Here is a 21,547-nt window from a genome sequence, read left to right as displayed (position 1 = left end):
TTGAACCTTTGATGACTTCATAATGCGATGGCGCAGACGCCCCAGAGTGGCAGGTCGTTGCAAGCGCTCTAGATATGCAGAAAGCTTTCAATATGGTATCATGGCTGTTTTTATACCAGGTACTATCCAACTATGGGTTGGAAACAGGATTCATCTCCTGGGTGGAGCTTCTTTATACGCATCCCTTTGCCCGGGTACGGACTAATGGTTGTGGCTCTTGGGTGCTGTATCTGGACGGTGGAACCAGGTTGGGAGCCCCTTACTGTTTCCACTAATTATTGGACCGCTGGCGGATAAACTGTGGGCTCAACATAGGCTTGCTGGTATACCACTTAGAGGGAGGGTGGAGATCATATTGTTATACGATGATGACATTTTGCTGTACATGAAGGAATGGGATATCAATCTATCCAGCGTGATTGACGCTGTGGGGGCATTTGCCGGATACGCAGGCCTGCACCTAATTAACAACAAATCTGAAATATTCCCACTGACTGATAACAGGACGTAATCGGTCTGTAAGAGGGGACTAACCTGTGCCCCCCAGTCTATACAGTACCTGGGCATTGCAATCAGCATGTCACCAACACACAATAGGGAACTGACCTATGGGTCTTACATGGTTGACATGAAATCTAAGCTTCAGCGATGGGGCAACATACCAATGTCGTTAGCTGGGCGGCTGTCTCTGACTAAAATGATGATAGCCCCCAAACTGCTATATATGTTTCATAATATTCCTCTCTGGCCGGGCCGCACCCTGATTAGAGAAATCATTGCAGTGTGCACCTCTTATATCTGGGTGGGGGGCCCGATCCGACTTTGCGGGGCAAATCCGACCAGACCATTTTCTGGCGGATGGTTTTAACGCCCCTGACTATGAATTATATTACCTTGCAGTGCAGATACATTATGCATCCTATTGGTCTGGAGATGACTACACCCTAACGCATGTCTGCTTGGAGCGGTTGCGCGCTGGTCCAGGTCCACTGGTGATGCTCTTGTTATGCAGGTGGTACTTGCTGGCACACCCTTTGGACCCTGTCAGGTCAACCTGGTGGGCATAGAGGCAGCTTTACACAAAGCTTCACCTGACAGATATTAAAGGAATAGTGCGCTCAAAAATGTTATTGTCCCGAGCGTTCAGGCATGTGGTTTTAAGCAAACTGTCATCGGTCGTAAAAACATTTCCTGTGCATCTTAGCTTAGTTTTCCGCACTTTTACAGATGGGAAATCAACGAGCGGGGCACGGTCATCTTGTGCTAATCTTATCCATGGATCGATCGCCCTAAGTTCAAGTGCCCTCGTGGCACTAAATCATATCACCCGCCCCTGAAGCTGACATCACTAGACGCGTACGGCACATTTCACAACGCGAATGCACGTCTTGTGTCAACGTTCTCTGTGTGCCAGCTAATGTCGTGTCTCCATGCAAATGCAGGACGCCTCTTTCCTCCAGTATAAACAGACCATTTCTCATCAGACAACATCAGAGTTGCTTTTTCAATCGTTTCACTGTTTATTTTTTGTATAGCCTGTGACTCGTTTCTGTTGTGTTCAGTTATCTTCATTGCACGGAGCCCCTGCGAACGGATACTTATAATAGCATTATTATTGATTTAAATTTTGTTGTATAATGGCAACAATACAGCCCTACCAGTATGAGCCAGAGTATTCTGAGGTGCAATTACTTGATAGAGAAAGATGAGGAAACAATGGGGCATCGGACGACAGTTGGGAAGACAAAATCAATTGATCCTGAGCCAGAGCCTAATCGCATAGAAGACGTTTCCACATGGTGTACCTGTAATCGGTGCAAGGTAATGCCAACCGAGGAGGAGAACTGCTGCACCCGAGAAAACTCTGGATGCTTGGCCTACATATCGGAGGAAGACCCTCCGCTGCTATGCCTTACCGAGCTGCATGACTTCAGGGCAGCCTGCCTCACAAGGTCTGTGTTGAGGATTATGATGGTACTTTTGCACAAACTCCGCGCAACAGTTCGCCCTCGCAATCCAAGTAACGAGTAAATGAATTCTAGGTGTGATGTCATTTTGACCACTGAGACAAATAATATTTTATGTTTGTCTCCTATATTGTCGTAACTTTGATCTATCACTCGCGCTTTGGGGAAATCAGAGTGTTCATCTTATGTGTCTTTCACGTTCAACTAAGAAACAATATTTCTCTGTGCCCCAAACGTGATGGATTGCATGGGTGTTCACTTTTGTAATGTGTCTACACTTCAAAGCCCAAGTTGATTGATCCATGAAGGAACATTTGTACGGGCAACTATGCCATAGGATACAGGTTACATCTTCAAGTAAGGTTTGTACACTTCTCAGGTTCATTTAAATACAGTACATGTGTTTCTCTGCCACTGGTGGTACTTGCTGGTGGCCTACCATTCATTTACATGGTGGCTTTATGGGATGCTTGGATTTCGCGTTCGACAAGTAATACTCGCCTGTGTCGTTGGAGCCATTTGTGCCAAATTTCCCAGTGACGGCGGACAGTACAGGGGATTTTCCCACACTGTTCTGCAACCCAAAGTATACAATTTGTAGTATATTTGTGCCATCAACAAAATAAAATACATAAGAGCTTTTATAAATAGTTGTTTACATTTTTCTGTGAATAAAGGACATGCTCATTTGTCTATGAGGGACATGAAAGAATGGTTGGTGCCCTTGTACGCTCACCTCCTCTGCAACAATCCACCCCCCTCCATTATAAAAGGCCAAGGTACCAAACTCCATGTACACTTCAAAGGTATCTTCCGCACAGGGGCCATTGTTCACATGGCCGCCCCAGACCCAGTGTCTCCAGATTCCCCTGAAGCGGGCCGTGCCCCTGCAATCTACATAAGTGTGTCTCCCTTCAGCAGTGTTCCAGCCCTTTTCCGCATGCCTCTTGCCCATCCCCCCTCCACTATCAATGGTAGTTCGCACCTGTGGCCTTGCGCTCCTAAGGGTGCTGGCAGGGTGGGAACAGCCAAGTTGCCAAACACCATGTACACTTCAAAATGATCTTCCACACAGGGGACATTGTTCACATAGCCTCCCCACACCCAGTGTCTCCAGGCTCCCCTCTAGCAGACCCCACCAGAAACATGTCACACATTCACACACACACCCACTTTTCAAATCCTTTATAAACCCCTTGATATCTATCCTGAGAACTTCTCTGAACACTGGAAGTAAACTCTTGATCGTGCTGCCTGTTCTCCAGCCACCAACTTCCCTGCTTGCTGAATCTAATTGTTAGTCAAGGTAAAGGCAGGTCACCTGTTAACTTCAAAACTTCACTATATTCATCTCTTTCTGATCTCAAATGTTCTTATTATTTTGACCGAATGTACCAGTAGTGTAATGTTCATTCATTACCATTGTCTAATGTTTCAAGTGTTCTGATCTCAATATATAGCACATTTCATCAGTGTCCATTGTAATAGAATCGCATCTTTCTCGGACCATGTCTATAAGCATGTTTCCTTTTGATGCATGAAAGTACATTCAACGGACGAGTAACACGTTATGATTATGATTATATCACATCAATCAATTCTGTATGAAAGTTATCCCATTGTATATTCGACTACACTACAAAGATTTTGATTCTTTAACCAAAACAAACATTGCATAGAAATCTGTGATATAATTCCATCAATCTCGTTCATACAGTAGTTTTCTTGCAATTATTTATACTTTTTTAATACAGATCTTATCGATTTTCCATGAATGCCTGCTTGTATGGTTTTGGGTTGCCGTTCTAGGAGCCATGTCAAAAGTTAGGGCACAATCATGCATACATTCCCAAATGATATTGATTAAATAAGAAGATGGGTTCGATATTGTGGTTTTGCGGTGGACAAGATTGAAAGTAGAGCCCAGGCTGTCTTGGGAGACTTGAGGGACAATCAATTCTGCATCTGCAGCCTGCACTTTACCACTGATATGTAAGACCAATCGAAGTACACAAAAAAGCTTTGAGCCGGAATGTTTTGTAAATTGCTTCCAAATGCAATTCCAACTCTATTGATACACATGCTGCCTCCGGTGAGTCCTGGATGATGAATTAGCTGTTGGTGGTGGGGTAATGAAAAGGTAACTTCATGAACGGATTTCGGTGTAAATGTGTCTTACTAAAGTTTGCATATTTACCAGATTGCATTACATTTTAACTATACCACATTTCACTATACATCTGTCCCTGGTTTATGGAGCCTCAAATGAAGTAATTATGACCATGGAAAACAATGCCATAGTGCCCTTCAAAAGAAGCATAATGTTTTTGTAATCAGTTGCTTGACATGTCTATTTAGGAGAGCATACTGACGAAACCACTGACACGTCCAGTATACCAATGGTGAGCCCAACAGACATGCAGAAGTGTATATTCTTGACAGTTGGATCTTCCCACATATGTAATGCAAATCTAATGTTCCCTTTTACCACTTTATGATAATGCACAGAAAATGAAGGAGCACGATTCTGCATCCATTTCTGGAGTCATCAACAACAACAAACACCTATCAGGTAATTTTATTTCACATTTCAATTACGAGAAAGTATTATGCTTGGAATTTCAAAAAATATGAAATTGTTTATGTGTCCTGTCGGTTGTTTACACTAAGTGTCATTTATGGGTTTCTCTTCATATGTACCATTGTCTGCATCCCATTGTCTCTGTTCCACGTCACTGTTTTCATCCGTATTAAAACAAGTGCTGTGTTACAGGGGGATGCTGGTACTTCGACTACAATTACATCGTCCTTTGCTGCTGGTCCAGAGTATGAGGTATGCATACTTACAGTTCTCTTGAATGCAAGAAAGTAAATCCTACATAGCATACTATTAGACAGTAACATTCATATAAATGTGCAGTGTTTCAAACTTTTATGATTTCAGTTCTGACGTTACACTTCCTCCATAATGCAGAATACATTGCAAAATGTTTGAGGACAACATTACAATCAGTATGATTTGCACGGTGATCTCTGATCAAGTACACTTGCCATCAATCAGGTGAAATTCGAAATGTATATTTTGACTAAATGACATACACTGTTTGCATGGGTATGTGTGTAAGCGCTGTGTGCGATGAAAGATTTTAATTTCCAATACGACTGACTTTTGTTTTCTTTAATGAATATTCTATTCAAGGAATGTACACACGGTGTGGAATTAGAAGTGGGGGCACATGGATCAGAGGTGGTGGATCAGCTTGCTGGTGCGGTCGTTACAGAGATGACCATGCTTTCACAGAAAATCAAGAAAACAAGGGTAACTAACAAACATTTTCGTTTTCTAGAAGTGTTTTGGGCTGGTGTTTTCTTCATAACATGTTTTTGTATTTATAGTGCTATCTGCTGTATGTGTGCTATACATTGAACACGTTTTTACAACACATCTCCTAGAGGCCCAGAAGGAAAAGAAGTATAAAGACACAGACAACAAATGAAACCAAGGAAGTCGCTTGCCAAACAGATTTCACCCAGGAGCAACTAGTATTTGAGACGCAATGTGGTCCAGTCAATAAGCAGACTCATGATGCTTATGCCCAATAGCCTGAAACCGAATTGAATGTGACCAGCGAAGACAGCAAAGTGTTCTTGCACCATTGCTAAAATGTGAGAACTCCACAAGATGAAACTGAATATAATGAAGATGTATTGGTATCCCTCGCAGACCACTTGACACAATCTACACCCGCAAAAAAAAGGTCCACCCAATAAACATTCAAATTTGACGGCTTCTCCAATTCGTGTGCAAATAACACAAGCTGAACTAACAGAGACTGAAGCTTTAACGCAATTGACCAATGAACATGACAAAGATCTCAACTTCAGTTTGGCTATTTTGGGCGTTTTTTCCACCACAGTTGAGTCACAAACCACATTCATGCAGGACGATTGGCTAATCAAGGAGCAAAAATACATTGTATTTGACAGCTGACTGGTAGTCATTATAATGATGCTGAAATGTGTCCATAAATTGAGGGGGAAAATATGCGGGCAGCCATTGGTGCATGTGCCTAGTGTATTGCAAGGCACTAACTTGAAAATCCAAGCCAGCTGTGTTAGCCTCTATCATACACTTTCATGGTCCGCCCAACCGATGCTGGGCAAAGTGCCAGCTGGAAATCTACTATGTTCAGCAGCTTTACTTTTCAGTGGCTCGACTTTCAGTAAGATGTCCAGTTTCTGTCAATTTGTGGGAGTTCAGTTCCTTGCGGAGACCCAATACTACAAATATCAAAGGGAATTCTTATTCCCCGCTATTAGTCAAGCCTGGAAAATTGAACAGATGTCAATTGAAAGCACATTCTCTGGCAAATGGTATAGCCAACTAGCTGGCGACGGACAGTGTGAAAGCCCTGGGTTTTCAGCAAAGTACTGCACATACCACTTTCAAGACATGGAAACTAAAATAATTGTGAGTTCAGACATCGTGTAGGTGTCCCAATGTAAATCCTCAGGGCTATGGAGAAACATGGTTTCATAAAATCCCTCGAATATCTTCAATCAAGGGGAATGCAAATAGACCTCATAGCTACTGACAGACATGTTTCAATAGCCAAGGCCATGCGAGAGCAGTTTCCAAATATTTGTCATCAATTTAATGTATGGCACGTTGCTAAATCAGTGAGTAAAAAAATCACAGCTGCTGGTAAATAAAAAAATGTGATGTGGGTCCTTGACTGATCAGGGCACAGGAGGATCAGATGGATATCAGCATGAAAAGAACTGCGGGGTCTCAGCTGGTGGGCTCAGGCCTGGCGGGGTGGAGGTTGTTAGTGCACAGAAAGTTCAGTGGAGATGAATGGGCACTTGAATTTATGACTTGTCAGTGTCTCAATTTATCCGCAGAGCACATTCCTGCACGAGAAAAGGGCGCGCGCAGACGTGGCAATGGGGATGAGATGGTGTTGGCAGGCTGAACGAGGCGCTGCGGATGGGAGAGCTGCATTTCTACTCAGAGATGGATTTTCGGGCCTAGTAGAAAGATGTCATTCGGGCTATGTCATTCGGATATTTTCAAAATGGTTTCCTGATGCTGGCCTTGAAACTATAGTGTATGTGTTATTTGCGATGGGGTGTGGTGTAACGGGATGTTGCAGGGGTTGGCTACTCCTCCCCCCTTGGTTATTACATATGTTATGTTTCAAGAGTGACAAACAAGGGTGAGAGGGGGCAAGGATCGTCTTCTTCCCAACACTAGTAAGATCGTTGTCTCTGTCTTCCGTCGGTTCCCCCTGCATTGCCTCATCGCACCTTGAAGCACTTGTGCATTGGGGCATTATAAATTCAATATAATATCTTCATATGCTATTACATTCTGTTTCAGAGAGACACAAATGGAATCTTTGGTTACACCAGAAAGGGCATTTCGAGTGATTAGGGGGCTCAGAACTGGTATTCATTAGGCAGCCATGTAGGGTGGAAGGTCACGCACACAGGGCCCGGTTGAAAGTCTGACTGCACTTTAAACTAACTTTCAAAAGAAAGTGTGTGGCAAATCCACTTCTTTGAAATATCGAACTAATCGCAAGGTATCCAGGGGAAATCCTTGATCATACAATAAAGGAAGTGTGGGCTTCACCTCAACCCCTTCCTTTGACCTGCAGATAAACTAATTAGGACACTACTTTAAGCATCGGAGCTTAGCAAGGACGATTCTACACCTAGGGCCCAACTACGGAAACTGCATAGTTCAACTTACATAATATTTGGCATTTCCATTCTCTTGGCGTAACGCAGAGTGTCCGCTCAGAACAACGGTTTTCATAGAATGAAAATAAATGTTCCAATATCCAGTTTTAAAATAGTGAAATGTATCATTTTTGCTGGTATTCAATACCTTCTGCCCACCAAGCCATAGCAAATCCTCAGTTTCGTCCAAGGTTCAATAACAATTGAAGATTCTTTAGAACTTGTATGCCTGGTCGGTTTTGTTTTTGTGAAGGAAAGCCATAAATCTAAAACATACTGTACGAGACACGTCGGTTTAAACTACCCATGAGCAACATCAAACAAAGTGACCTTCACTCCATGGGAGCGATGAGCCTGTCCGTCCAACGTGGCATTCGAAATATGTTAGCAAAATAAACAAATTGTTTGCTGGCATCCACCAGTTACAGCGAAGGTCAGTAAAACAGATAATACAAGCCACGGAAAGTATTACTCCCTTTGATCAACACTGTCCTTCACTCACATTACTCCTTCTTCTCCCTTTCCGGAGCCCTAGATAACCTTTGAGATCCAGACCCTCAAAACAAACATACATTGTAACATATGAACAAGACTTAAATCATTGGCCCATACCCTACTCCTAGCCTAAAAAGGATCCCTTGCTGAGCACACATCTTCACTGTACTCAGCTAGATCCTCCTACTTCACAAAGCTAATCCCCTCCCTCTGCAATTTCTACCTCCAAGCTTTGCTCACACATCCCAAGCCAATATTGCTTCCCCCTCTGCTAATGACTCACTACTTTTCCTTTAAAATCTCTGAAAGCCATCCTCTCTTTCCCACCCCGCCCCCCTTCTGTCTTCCGTCTCTCCCTGACCCCGTCTACTCTCAACTACATCTCCCCTACCTCCACTACAGAATTAGCACCCATCCTTTGCAGCACACACCCATCTTGCTCGCCTCTTAACCTGCTTGCTGAGCTCTTTTACCTCTCTCTCTCGGCTCTTCCTTGCCTCCTACAAATCTGCCACTGTCCTATCCCTTTTGAGGAAATCCTCTGTTGGCCCACATGTCCCACTAGCCCTTGTTTCCCTCCATTCGTTCTTATTCAGTATTCATAAAGCTCACTAAGCACCTTGGGGACATTAGCCCCAGAGATCCACTTAAATCTGGCTTCCATAGTGAACTATCCACCAAGACTGCACTCATGCGTCTTTGAATTTCTCTCTGATATTCACCACTCACCACTCCACACTGTCTTCCATACTCATCCTTTTGGACCTCTCTCACAGTTCTGACACTGTTGACCACTGCGCTCTCCTTATCCCTCTCCAGGACCTTGCATTTAGCAAATCTGCTCTAACCTGGATTATCCCCTACAAGGTAGGTCACTCTTTTAAAATCCCATGGAACACGGAAACCTCTGGTCTCATTCCTCTACCTGTCTGCAGCCTTCAAGAATCAGACCATGTACCTCCGTTTTTCAAACTCTATACCCCTGCCATAGGAAGACGTACCTTGTCCTTTGGTTTTCAAAAACCACACTTTGTTGAGCCCATCCACCTCAGAACATATTGACAACTGTCTCACTCCAATCCATCACTGGATGTCTCTCAACTGCCTCCTGCAATACTCCTCAAAAAGGAGTAGGAGAGGGGAGAGGAGGGATGCATTGGAAGCCGGGAGAAAGATGGCTCCCATTTTTGCACTGACCACTGAGACATATCATAACACCCTGTGTCTTGATAAAATCCCAGGAGGGTCGAAACACGCGTTGGCCCGGAACTTGAATTAAAACAAATCTTTAACCTTGATACAACTAGCCACAGTTGGTTTCTAGGATACTCAATTTAACTGACATTTGAAAGAATTACTCACCCAGCGCCGCTGTGACTAGGGCTCACCCCTCATTGTCTGGAGAATCCAATTTGGGACAGAAGGGCACCGTCTCTCATGAACCCCGTCACACGCAGCAGGGCCCCTGTACACACAACTAATGACCAGCCCAGTGGTCTTCTCATCCTGGTGCCCTCCCTTGGTCTTTTCGTTATAAATAAAAGAGTGAATCAATCTTTACTTGACATCCAGGCTCTTTGAATTAACCTTTTTTACTGATGCGCAGTGACGCTGATGACATCAGGTTCTAACTTTTACATGAATTAAAATGTGACAAGAATCATTTATTTGTATTCATGTATTGGTCTTTTGTAGGACTCCAGCTAATATTTGATTTTGCCCTTTTCCCTAGAACGTTTGTAGTAATTGTAAGTCATGGAAGGTTCAAAAACAATGATGACGTTTCCAGTACAAGAAAAACATGGATCGCGCCATTGAGATGAAATGGGGAAAGGAAAGCCTGTCCTTGAAGGGCCCGGCTGCTCCCAGTGGAGCCTGCAGTCAGACTCCAAACGGTGACGTGTAGCCCGATATTTCCGCTTCCTCTATTATGCTTGCAATATGTTCCGCTCTCAGTGGTTCCAGGTGTGGACGCAGGTGAGGATAGCTGCTGGGCCTTAGTCGGATGATCTGTAAAAAGCAAAGGCCCCTGGCAGGTCTCGAGGACAGAGCGCGGCTGTTAGGTTCCGTTTCAAGTACTTCCTCGGCTGACACGGGGAGCGGTGCCTCCATCTTGTATAATCGAAGATGAAAGGGCAATTTCGAGTGATTAGGGGGCTCAGAACTGGTATTCATTAGGCAGCCATGTAGGGTGGAAGGTCACGCACACAGGGCCCGGTTGAAAGTCTGACGGGCACAGGGGGGCAGAGGAGAGGCTGATCTGAACCAGACCAAGTGGGTGCCAGTGGGAAGGATCGGCCTACAAAGTTTGCATTCATTAATGCCGCAAAAGACACGGGCCTGGGGTGCTGAGGGTGGGAGGGGGAGGGGTGAGGGGCGAGGGGGGTGATTAGATGGCTAACACACAACTAACACAGTAATGGCTCACAGTGAATAGGCCATGGCGGCTGATGAAAGGGTTTTCCTGTAGAGAACACATGCAGTCTGGGAGCCCATGAAAATGCATTCTGATCCCGGCTTCCCTATTTGACTAAAATGTGTGATCCTGGACCAGTTGCTTTATGACTTAGTGCCTCAGTTAAATTGTCTACCTAAACTGGGAGCACTTTCAAACTGGTAAAATACCAATATTTATTGCGCACTTACACAGCGCTCAAACAACCTGCAAGCGTCGTCTCGTCCCAGCGCACATGAAACGGTGTGGAGGAGGCGGGATGGATCAGGCAAAGCCTGTGGAAAGGAAAACAAAACCTGTTGATTGCCAACAGGGGACCCCTATATGCACTCCCAAGGGATTAGAAAATCCCACAATTGTTCAACAAACGTACAGGGGCTAGACCCCAATATTGAATCTCTCAAGCGCGTTGTACAGTTTCAGTAGTTTGTGTAATTTTCAATGTTCAGCCAAAGCTAGATAATAATTGACTGTATATATAATTAAATTCTCAACAAATGATTCAAGACTTCAGACTCAATGGGTTCGTTTCAAAATATATTCTCAATGATAGGTAACAAGAAGGGAAGAGTGATTCTTCAAATTCAATGGTATAAACAAAACACATATATAAAAAAAGGTTTAGACCATACAATGATGAGTTGTATTATATGCTTCACTCAACATCGTGTAACATCATCAGAGTTTACCAAGTTCCCAGTGTAGGTACAATCATTAACATTCCAATAAGCTCCACTAATGGCATTCTTGTTAGCAATTGCCAACGTTTCGGATTATTTCAAAATCCTTCTTGAGGGCCTCGGAGCCTATTATTCCGTATTCTTGTAGTCAATAATTGGGGCCTGGACGTGCACCTACAAGGTAGCCCAAAGGACTACGTCCATTCAAGGGTGGATAGGTGGTAGGATGTAACTGTAAAACTGTGCAGCAAAGTATAGAAAGAGGCTAACATTCAGTCTCCTTGGGTATATTTCCAATATCTGTCGGCTGGAATCTTGTGTCTTGGAACCAGGAATAACAAGTCTCCATTCGCTGCTGTGTGCTACCCAGCCGCAAAGCTGGACTTCTACTCACCCATCTACTCCCTTGATGCAACTCGTCGGGAAAGGTGCAGGTCTGCTGCCGTGTTGTATGTAGCAAACACCACCGTATTCTACAGATAAAGGATAAGGTCGGTCGGGTTGGCGGGAGGGTCTATTTGTCACGTTAAAATAATTGTGCCATGTTCTAAAACTACATATTGACGTTAATGTACATATTGCATTAAACGTGCCATATGGCTATGCATATCCCTTTGATGGTTCTCTAGTGTGCAGACCTCGAGCTAAAAAGAATGGTCAGGCTTTTCCAATTGCCGCGTTTACGCTAGCGGCCCGCGTGTGTGCGCGTGCTGTCATGCTGCCGTGTTTACGTGAGCGGCCCGCGTGTGCGCGCGTGCTGTCATGCTGCCGTGTTTACGCGAGCGGCCCGCGTGTGCGCGCGTGCTGTCATGCTGCCGTGTTTACGCGAGCGGCCCGCGTGTGCGCGCGTGCTGTCATGCTGCCGTTACGAAAATCAAAGGTTCATTTCTACCCTGTTTCAGCTCAAGGATTCTAATAGCCAACAAGGGTTGGTGTTGGTTGTTAGTTGTGAGCTGTGGTTATCTGGGTGCTGGAGCACTGGGCTTTGATGGGGAATTGAAGGTCTTCAGTAATTTGTTTGTGCTCTTTGGCTCTTTCAATTAATTGTCCAGCAATCAAAAATCACTTTGGCTTTTATGTAGGATCACTTACAGCTTCGTTGCCATATTCATTATTATGTGAGTGGATGTTATGTCATTACTGCCAAGTAAATTGTATATCTGAGTGCACTCTAGTATAGTGTATATAGAGGATACCTGGCCATGAGCTCTATTATGTTTATGTGTAGGTATGCAAGTGTGCCTCTCGTATAGTGCTGAATAACACCACGAGGCCGCTTCCAAGTGCTATAGGGAAAGAGGAAAAAGGAAAGGGTTGGGGAAGAGGATAGGGAGTGAGTACGAGTAGGCGAGGTTTCGAGAAAAGTCAGGGGCATGACAATAGAAAGAGCTGTTAGAAATAAAGTCAGGGAGCACAGAGAGGAAGGGACTAGGACAGAGGTCTCAGGTAAGCAGTTCTACCTCTCTTCCCTGTAGGCAGTCCATCCCTGTTCCCCTAATGGACATGTTTACTGAGAGGACCCAAACATGGTGTGAGGTAGAGGAAGGGAGAGCTGGAAGCACTACCCGCTGCATTCACGCCTTTATGTCCCTGGGTAGACTGGGCGTCTGGGAGGACGTAGTTATCAGGGTCTGAAATAGTCACTGTGCCCAGGTGTTAAGGCTATGACACTCTTCTATTTAAGGGCAGCCGGGCAAACATTCCCAAACCCAATTCCTGACCTTAGGCTGCTTTGTTCGCTGCACAATAGGGGCTCTGTTGGACCAGGGATGTAGTCATGATTGGGAGCATTACGAAGAGGGGGGGGGTAGAGTTCATCTCAGTATAGAGTATCCTTGTTTGCTCCAGGACTAGGCTTGGGTGTGCAAGTGGGGGCTCAAAGGGACTTGTAAACGGAAAACAAGAAGGAACAACAAATAGGGGATGTGTGAGGGTGTCAAATCTTAAAAGATGTGTATTGCATGAGCGTATCCTGTGCGGCCCCTCAGAACCCTGAAAAAATGTGCACACCCAACCTGGCAATAACCACATCCCCAGCTTCCCATTCTCATTGATCCCAGCCTCACCCCTTTTCAGACGTTTCCTAATTTTTCTTGCGTGACCGAGCTACTCCTCATCCTGGTTACAGTGGGCTTGTATTGCATTGTAAAATTATTTATAAAGTGAGAAACCAAGGCCCTAAGGCATCTGGGAACTGCTGCTGCACGCAGGGCCACTGGTAGAAAAAGGAATCCCTAAACAAAAAGAAATGTCTCCAAAGCTTTACGAAAAGAGAGATGGTCAGACAGCTCGCAGAGGTGAGAAGGAAGAGCGTTCCATAGCTTTGGAGCCAAGACAGAGAAGGAAAGCCCACCCTTGCAAGTCCTGCGAAATCTAGGAACAGTAAACAGGATCTGAGAACCAGAGCAAAGGGCTTGTGATGGAAAATATCGACAGAGTTTCTGTTCAAAGAAAGGGGGGCCCAAATGCTGAACAGCACGATGGACGATACAAAGGATCTTAAACTCAATGAACTGCTTGACAGGAAGCCAGTGTAGCTGATCGAGCAAATGCAAAGTATGAGTGAATCTGGGAGCAATGAGTGCAAGACGGGCTGCAGAGTTCTGCAGTGTCTAAAGACGAGGCAATAGGAACTATGGCTGTCCTAGATGGATCCCATTACAATAAACGAGTGATCCCATAGTGGAAGCTGTGACCACCCGGGAACGAAGATGTGAAGGGATGAAAGGCAACACTTGAATTAAGAGTTTGAGTTTGAAAAAGCCAGCACTACATATCAAGGCACTCTGTGCCTCTCTAGATCCTGACGACTGAAGATTGATGCCAAGGCTTTTGCTGATGCACAGGCCTTTGGAGGATGGCCCAATGAATTAGGCCAAATGTCTGCATTCCACAGGTTACTCTCAGCCTGATTGCCGACCTTCAGGATCTCTTTCTTTTCAGCATTGGACCTCAAACAGTTTTTTGCCATTCAATCCACAATATCAACCATGCATGATCTTAATTTGCCTGGGGTGAGGGTTTCAGGGGCGTTGAGACAAAAAAGCTGTTGGGTATCATCAGCGTAAGTATAAAATCGAACGTTGTGATACAGGATTAGATCCGCCAAAGGGCGGAGATATATGTTCAAAAGAATGGGCGATATGGAAGATACCTGGGGAGCGCCACCTGTAACAGGTGTAGGATTCAACGTAAATGGAAACAAGGAAATTGTTTATGTGCGGTCTGACAGATAAGAAAGGAACCAGGCAAGAGGAAGTCTGGTGATACCAAATGCTTCCATCCATCCAAGAAGAATGGCATGGTCGATTGTATTGAAGGCCACAGAGAGGTCAAGCAAAATAAGCACTCTAACCATGCCGCGGTTCCGAAGTATGGCCATTTCATCAAGGACAGAGATCACAGACTCCGTTCCTCTTAGGGGTCTGACTCCTGCCTCGTAAGAATGGAGATGAGAATTGGATTCAAGAAAATGTGAGAGCTGGGGAGTAACACAACATTTTTGGCCATTTTAGGCAAAAGAGAAATCAGCTGCTAGTTGGAAGGTTCAGAAGGATTAAGATGAGGTTTTTCTTAACAAAGTTATAACCAATGCATCTTTTAATGATTCAGAAATATAGCCACTTGAAAATGAGTGGTGTTTAGCCTCAGAAACTAGAGGGATAAGGTTAACTGGGAGAGACTGAACAATATTTAAGGGCATACGGTCCAAAGGATAGGAAGACTTGAGCTTTTTTAAAGCTGAGCCAACCATTTCTTTTGTGATGAGCGCGAAACAGAAGTAGTCGCTATCCTGTCCTAAAATAACAGGATTTGAGGCTGGGGGCCCAGAAAGATTCATTATTTCAGTGGCAACTATTTGGGGTTATATTTTACACATTTTTCCAGTTAAAAAGCCCCGACTGCATCGCATGTAGCTTGAGATCGTGAGGGATCTGTTTTAAGATAGGTGGGGGTGAGGGGGGCAGAAAGCTCCTTAGCGACTTTAAAAAGCTCACGAGAGGAAAACGTTGCTTCAATAATGCGTCTGGCATAAAATGAAGATTTTGTATCTTTAATAGCCTGGTCATAAGCTGTCAAAGTAGCGTTATATATCCGTTTTGCTGCAGAAGACTATTCCAAGTGCCCTTTCTGTTCAGCTTTACGGCAGGTGCGTTTAAGCATCATAAGCTTTTAAGTAGACCAGGGGGCTGAGGGCTTGGGACCTGATCTTTGACAACATGAAGAAGATAGGTGCTGTGATAGCACATCCCCAGATAGTTCAATCAGATTCCAGCCAGCCTACAGACCTGTGCATTCGATACAGGGTACATTTTCTAGATGTAGAAATTTACTATGAGAATAACACCCTCCCCATGACGATCTTCACAAAACTGACAGATCGCAATTGTCTACTATTAGCAACCAGTTTTCACCCCAAAACGGACAATTGACAGCATACCGCTGAGTCAATTTATGAGATATCACTGCAACATATCCAGCGTGGAGAAGTATCAGCGACAGGCAAGCACCCTAACAGATACACCCTTGGAAATGAAATACAATAAGGTCTTGATTCAAGGAATAGCTGGGAAGGTAGAGCTGATACCAAGAGAGGCTCTACTTACACCTAAACCATCTAAAGCAAGTACCTCATTGATGTATGTTACAGCACCCTTGACACAGAGTTGCAGGGTTAAAAAAGTGATAAAGAAGAATTGGGATATGTTACGAATAGACCCAGTCTTTAGTAGATTGTTCCCGGAGTTACCTACATTCGCATATTGGATTAGTCAGGCATTACATCATACATTGGTATGGGCATATATCACATCATGTAACAAACCTAATATTCGTTACACAGGAACACAACCTTGCGGAAATTGCCAGCATTGTGGTAACATATTAGAGACAATAAGATTACATAGCCACATTCGGCCAGACAAATTGATTTGAAACACGTGTGTACTTGTGGCTCGATGAATGTCATATACGCCTTGAGGTGTCCATGTGGATACTATTATGTAGGGATGACAACGAGGAAAGCAAAGGTCAGATGGACTGAACATAAGTCCAACATAGGACTGAAGAGTCTAACGTCTCCAGTGGCAACCCACTTTGTGGAGACGAGATATAACACAGCTCAGTTAAAGTGTGTTATCCTCAAACAAGTCTCACAGCCTAATAGAGGTGGTATCCTACAGAGAAAATTACAACAGCGAGAGATGGCGTGGATTGATCAACTAGATTATCTAACCCCATGTGGGAGTGAATTGTGAATGGGATCTGATGTGTTTTCTGTAGATCTCATTTGACTTACCTTAATTTTGAGTACACAATCTGATTGAACTGAGGACTTTGTGGTATGGAACCCTGAGTGGTTATGGGTTAGTTCTAGGGTGAATATGACATGTCACTACAGACTGTGAACAGGAATTTCCTGGGAGACCCCCTTGGACTTTATTAAAACTAATGATGTGGCTAAAAATTAAGAACAGATTGTGAGAAGGTACACCTGAGAGTTGGGGTATAATTGAAAATAAACTGTTCATCTGGAAGGCTATGTTGAAAATGTTGACCACAGTGTATGGTAGAATGTGAGCAGACTTTCACTGCCAGTGTAGCTCCCTGAGTGGTAAATGGGGGGTATTGACTCTAGGAATTAACACATTTGGATACTTTATAACTCATAAGATTTGGCATATAGCCCTTATCTACATGACGTGTTGGTCCTGAGCATTATGAATTTTCACATAAAATCACCTGGAGGCAGGTAGGGTTGAGGCATACCAGGTGTGTCTAGAAACCTCAATCTAGAATGAGGTACTCACTATCCCAGAATTAGGCGGCTGTGAATTGACCATGGAATCTGTTCGCACAAATGATTTGCTTAATATCTTCCTAAGTAATGGGTTATATCTAATGACAGGTTTGACCTTATTGTTGAAAATCAACATAGACTGAAGATTAGTTCACTTCATTTTTATTGAGTATCACATTAGTTACCCATGCCAGGATATCAAAATCATTGATATGTATTATCCGTAGTAGGTCACAGATGAATGTACAAAATTTAGACATTCTCATTGCAAGCAGAGTTTACAGCCCTGAAGATGGATAAAATGTCTTATCCGAAATGCGTTGGCACACAATAATTTAAAATTGAGATTTTTGTTTGATTTCAATTTTTTTATGTTTGTTGATAACTAAGCTGTACTATTTGTTTAAACATTTCTGTTTCGTTTATTATAAGTCTTGAAGTTTGAAACTTTGTGTAAAAAAATGGCGTCAAAATATGTTTACAAACCCAGTCCTTGGGTGTTTTGTTTAACATGTACACATGAGATCTCTTTGCGACAGTCATTAAAATGATTGATCTCTTAATTTTCAAAGGAGTGAAGAATTTCTTGAAGGACATAGTCCATTAGGAGTGCATGAGGGTTTCCTGTTGGCAACAACTGGCTTTTTATTGCTTTCAAGTGTATAGTGCCCTACGGCCTGGGGTCGATGCCCTCGTGCACCTGCAACTTGAGAGAATGGGCTAGCTCAGAGATAGCCAGAAGTGTGAATCAGTTACGTTGACATAAACTTGCTGTTGCTCCTCCATTTCATTTTACCGCAGTGTCATGGCAGAGTCCATCCCACATCAACACAATGAGGTTTTACCCTAAAGCCAAAGGTAGAATGGTTGTAAATATAGATTCATGGGACCATCGCAAACATTACCTGCTACAGGCTGAAGTAGAGGTATGTATTATGTGGCTACCAAAAAGTTAATCTTGAGTAATTTACGTGCCAAGAGGAGGACCAAGAACATACAGTGTGTGTAAAACAAACAGCTACAGCACAATGAATGTGCATACATCTGTCAAAGGGCTGCACACAGATGTGCACAGGTCCTGCGTGGTAATGATCGAGCCGGCACAAGGTAGGTGCTGGTAAGCCCTTTATTTGATCCTGCGGAGTTCGAGCCAAATCTCACTGCCAAGCAGGACAACACCAACTGACCCCGAATGTCAGCCACCCAACATTCCTTTTGAACCAAGTACAGCCTTGAAACACATAATATCTCCCTCCTTTAAAGAACACAAGAGATGGGGAAGCAGGAGGAGAAGCAACGTCAGAACAATTCTAGAACATAAAGAGAATCAAAAAGAAACAGATGAGGCTAGTAATAAGAAAAAAACAATAAAACATAATGTAACCAGCCCACAAGGTCTCGTGATAACAACTGCACGGGTTCTATGAGACCCCATCACACATAATCTTTGTGCCAAGCAGGACTCTTCTTGGGCCTTTCACTTGCTCTGAACTAAGAGTCTCTACCCTGTTCACCATCCTTCCCACCATCACCTACAGACTAACTTCCACACCCTTGAAAGGTGCTAACTGGTCCAACGGCTACTCCTCTCCACCTTCAACGATCACACCCCATTCCTCACAGCCGAAAATCTCTTGGGTCACAGGAACTTACTCTCTTGACATTTGTGCCCAAACATGGGGTACGGATCAGCACCAAATCACCAACTCTCCAATTCACTACCTTGACCTTTTTCTCATTATCAAAAACTCTTTTATAGTGCTGTTGCCCTTCCTTGATCACTTTCACCACTTCCTCCCTATCAACCAAGCCAGAGGTTGCCATTCCCAACCAACTGGTACACAACCTCGTCCCGGGCTCTCCCCCCTTTAATGACACAAATGGTGACAACTTTGTTACACATAGCTCCTCATCATATTCAAACGCACACTTTTCCACCGGCAGCCTCGACAGGCAATCAGCCACCAAATTCTTATTGCCAGTTAAGTAGCACCCCTGGAAATTGTAGGACTGTAAACCTAAAATTCACCTGGATATTCTGGATGATGCATTCTTCCACCCTTCAATAAAGAGCGTCTGAACCAAGGGCTTGTGGTGAGGCCTCACAATGAAGTGCTAACCCCATAAAGAAAATGTAAATGTAAAATCGCCCATTAAACAGCAAGAGCCTCCCTCTCCACAACCGAATAATTTATTTCCGTATTTCCGTACTCTTCAATGGCCGGGACGAGAAAGCCACCACACGTACTTCCTTGCCTACTCCACACTGGGTCAATGCCGCCCCAATCCAAGCATGTTGGCGTCCACTGTGAGTACTGTGCTATAATTCGCACAAAATGTTCCTGATGAAGGAGCTGCAACTATGTCAGAATTGATTTGCTTAAATGCTCTCTCACACTCTTCCGACCAATTGAACTTGATCCCTTTCTTCAACCGGCACCTGAGCAGGGTGAATATCACTGCAAAGTTCCTGACAAATTTGTGATAATACTCCACCAGGCACAGAAAAGATCGGAGTTGATCCTTATCCTTCGTCACCGGAGCCTCACTGGCTCCCACTAAATTCACTTTAGGGCTGATTCCCTTAGCAGATACACAAAGCCCCAAATGCTGCACACTCTCCACAACAATTCTGCACTTGCTGCCTTGAACCGTCAGACCTGCATCCTTAAGCCACCTAAGCACTTCTCTCAACACGCGATCATTCTGCTGGATTCACTGGGAGCAGGAGCCCCCATGACGTCCTGCGTGCTGCTGGAGCAGCATGCACGCAACAAACTGCCAGGTAAGACTGTTGGCCATTACTACCACTAGTGCCAGCATTTATACTTCATAGCCTCTAGTGTGGATCGTTTTGGAAGTCCCTGATGGAATAAGCAGCGTGTTAATATGCCGCATCAGGATAAGGCTGATACATCAATTTGAGCCACGAGTTGTCGCCTGTTACAATATCAAAAAAGAAATCCTGCCCCCATCCAGACACCATTACCTCATTTAAAGATGGCCACCACATGATTTCGACCTTGCTTCCACAAACCAATCCAGATGGTGGAAGCTGATTGGTCGTTGAAACCCTTATCTGCCTGTCAAAATCACTGGTAGGCGCAAGCTGGCCCTCCCACTTAAGGACCATACACTAAGGCTCCTGTCTGAGCCTGTCGGAGCATGGAGAAGCTAGGAAACTGCCCTCCCAGCACGCCGCCTGCCTGACTGAGGCTTCCCAGCTTCACCGACGTGACTACAAGTAAAAAACACTGGTCTGCAATCCATCTGCATCCATGCTTTCCATTGTTCATTCTATTGATCACTGCCGATGAACTACACCCAGGCAATCAGCTACCCCTGGTCCTCCGATTCTTGCAAGACTATCACACCCTGGAACCCTTACCCGAACTTTGTATGCCCGTAGTAACATTGTACTAAGCAATACCTCTATGTTACATTTTGTTGCTCAAAATAACATCCGTTCGGGAAACGTATTATCTTAATATCTCATCTCTATTTGAACACCAGACGGCACAACGCTCTACTGTATTGTCATATAAGACATGTATTATGTTTTGCATGTTGCTAGGTTAGGATAATATTGCCCGTAGATGTGCCTGTTAATAGCCATGATAGCATGATTCCTTGGTGAACCACCTAGCCTCACATCACCCTATGAGCTATTGTAGACATTTGGTGTTTAGTATGCCTGTTTGTATCCAAGGTTACCACCCCGACATAGCATTGCCAGATTCTCTGCAATTCACCTTATCAATACCAGACCTGTTATCATTGGATTTTGTATTATGTTAAAATTGTATGCAATCTAAACACACATGGTAATTGCTAAATTGCTGTAATCAACCTACGCATTCAACGGCTATTGACCCACCTAGCACTACCCCTCTGCACCACTGGGTTAAGTGACTTGCACCTCCGATACCAGTGATCCACATAATTCCTATCTCTACAGAGGAGTGTGTTCATCCCTGTGGAACCCTAGCCTTAAATGGCTCCCACCAGCACCACCCTTGCCTCGAGACATGAAATATCTATTCTCCTAGACCAAGCCTGGCCTGTGTCTAGGCCAATAACCAGACCCACCTCACATCAACTGGTAGAACTGGAACATAGTGATAACACAGTAAGGCACCCCCAAATAGCTGCCTGCCGCCCGCCTAATGTACTGTGGGAAGACACTACCCCCTGCACTAACACATACCAAGGCCCTCCTAATGTATGGCACTGTAATTGACTTCTACCAACAGAAGGTAGTCCCTGCCCTCAGTTATGGCGCAGAAAATGCATTTGGATGCTCGTGTGAGTTGTGGGCAACGCTCGAGTACATATTTTGGGTGAAAGTGCTCCAATTGCTAAAAGGCACATCAATAGCTTGTATACGCCACAAACTTTCTCT

Source organism: Ambystoma mexicanum, chromosome 1q (assembly GCF_040938575.1).
Source record: "Ambystoma mexicanum isolate Mex_15411 chromosome 1q, UKY_AmexF1_1, whole genome shotgun sequence".
NCBI classification, from domain to species: domain Eukaryota; kingdom Metazoa; phylum Chordata; class Amphibia; order Caudata; family Ambystomatidae; genus Ambystoma; species Ambystoma mexicanum.
This window is presented reverse-complemented; position numbering follows the sequence as displayed.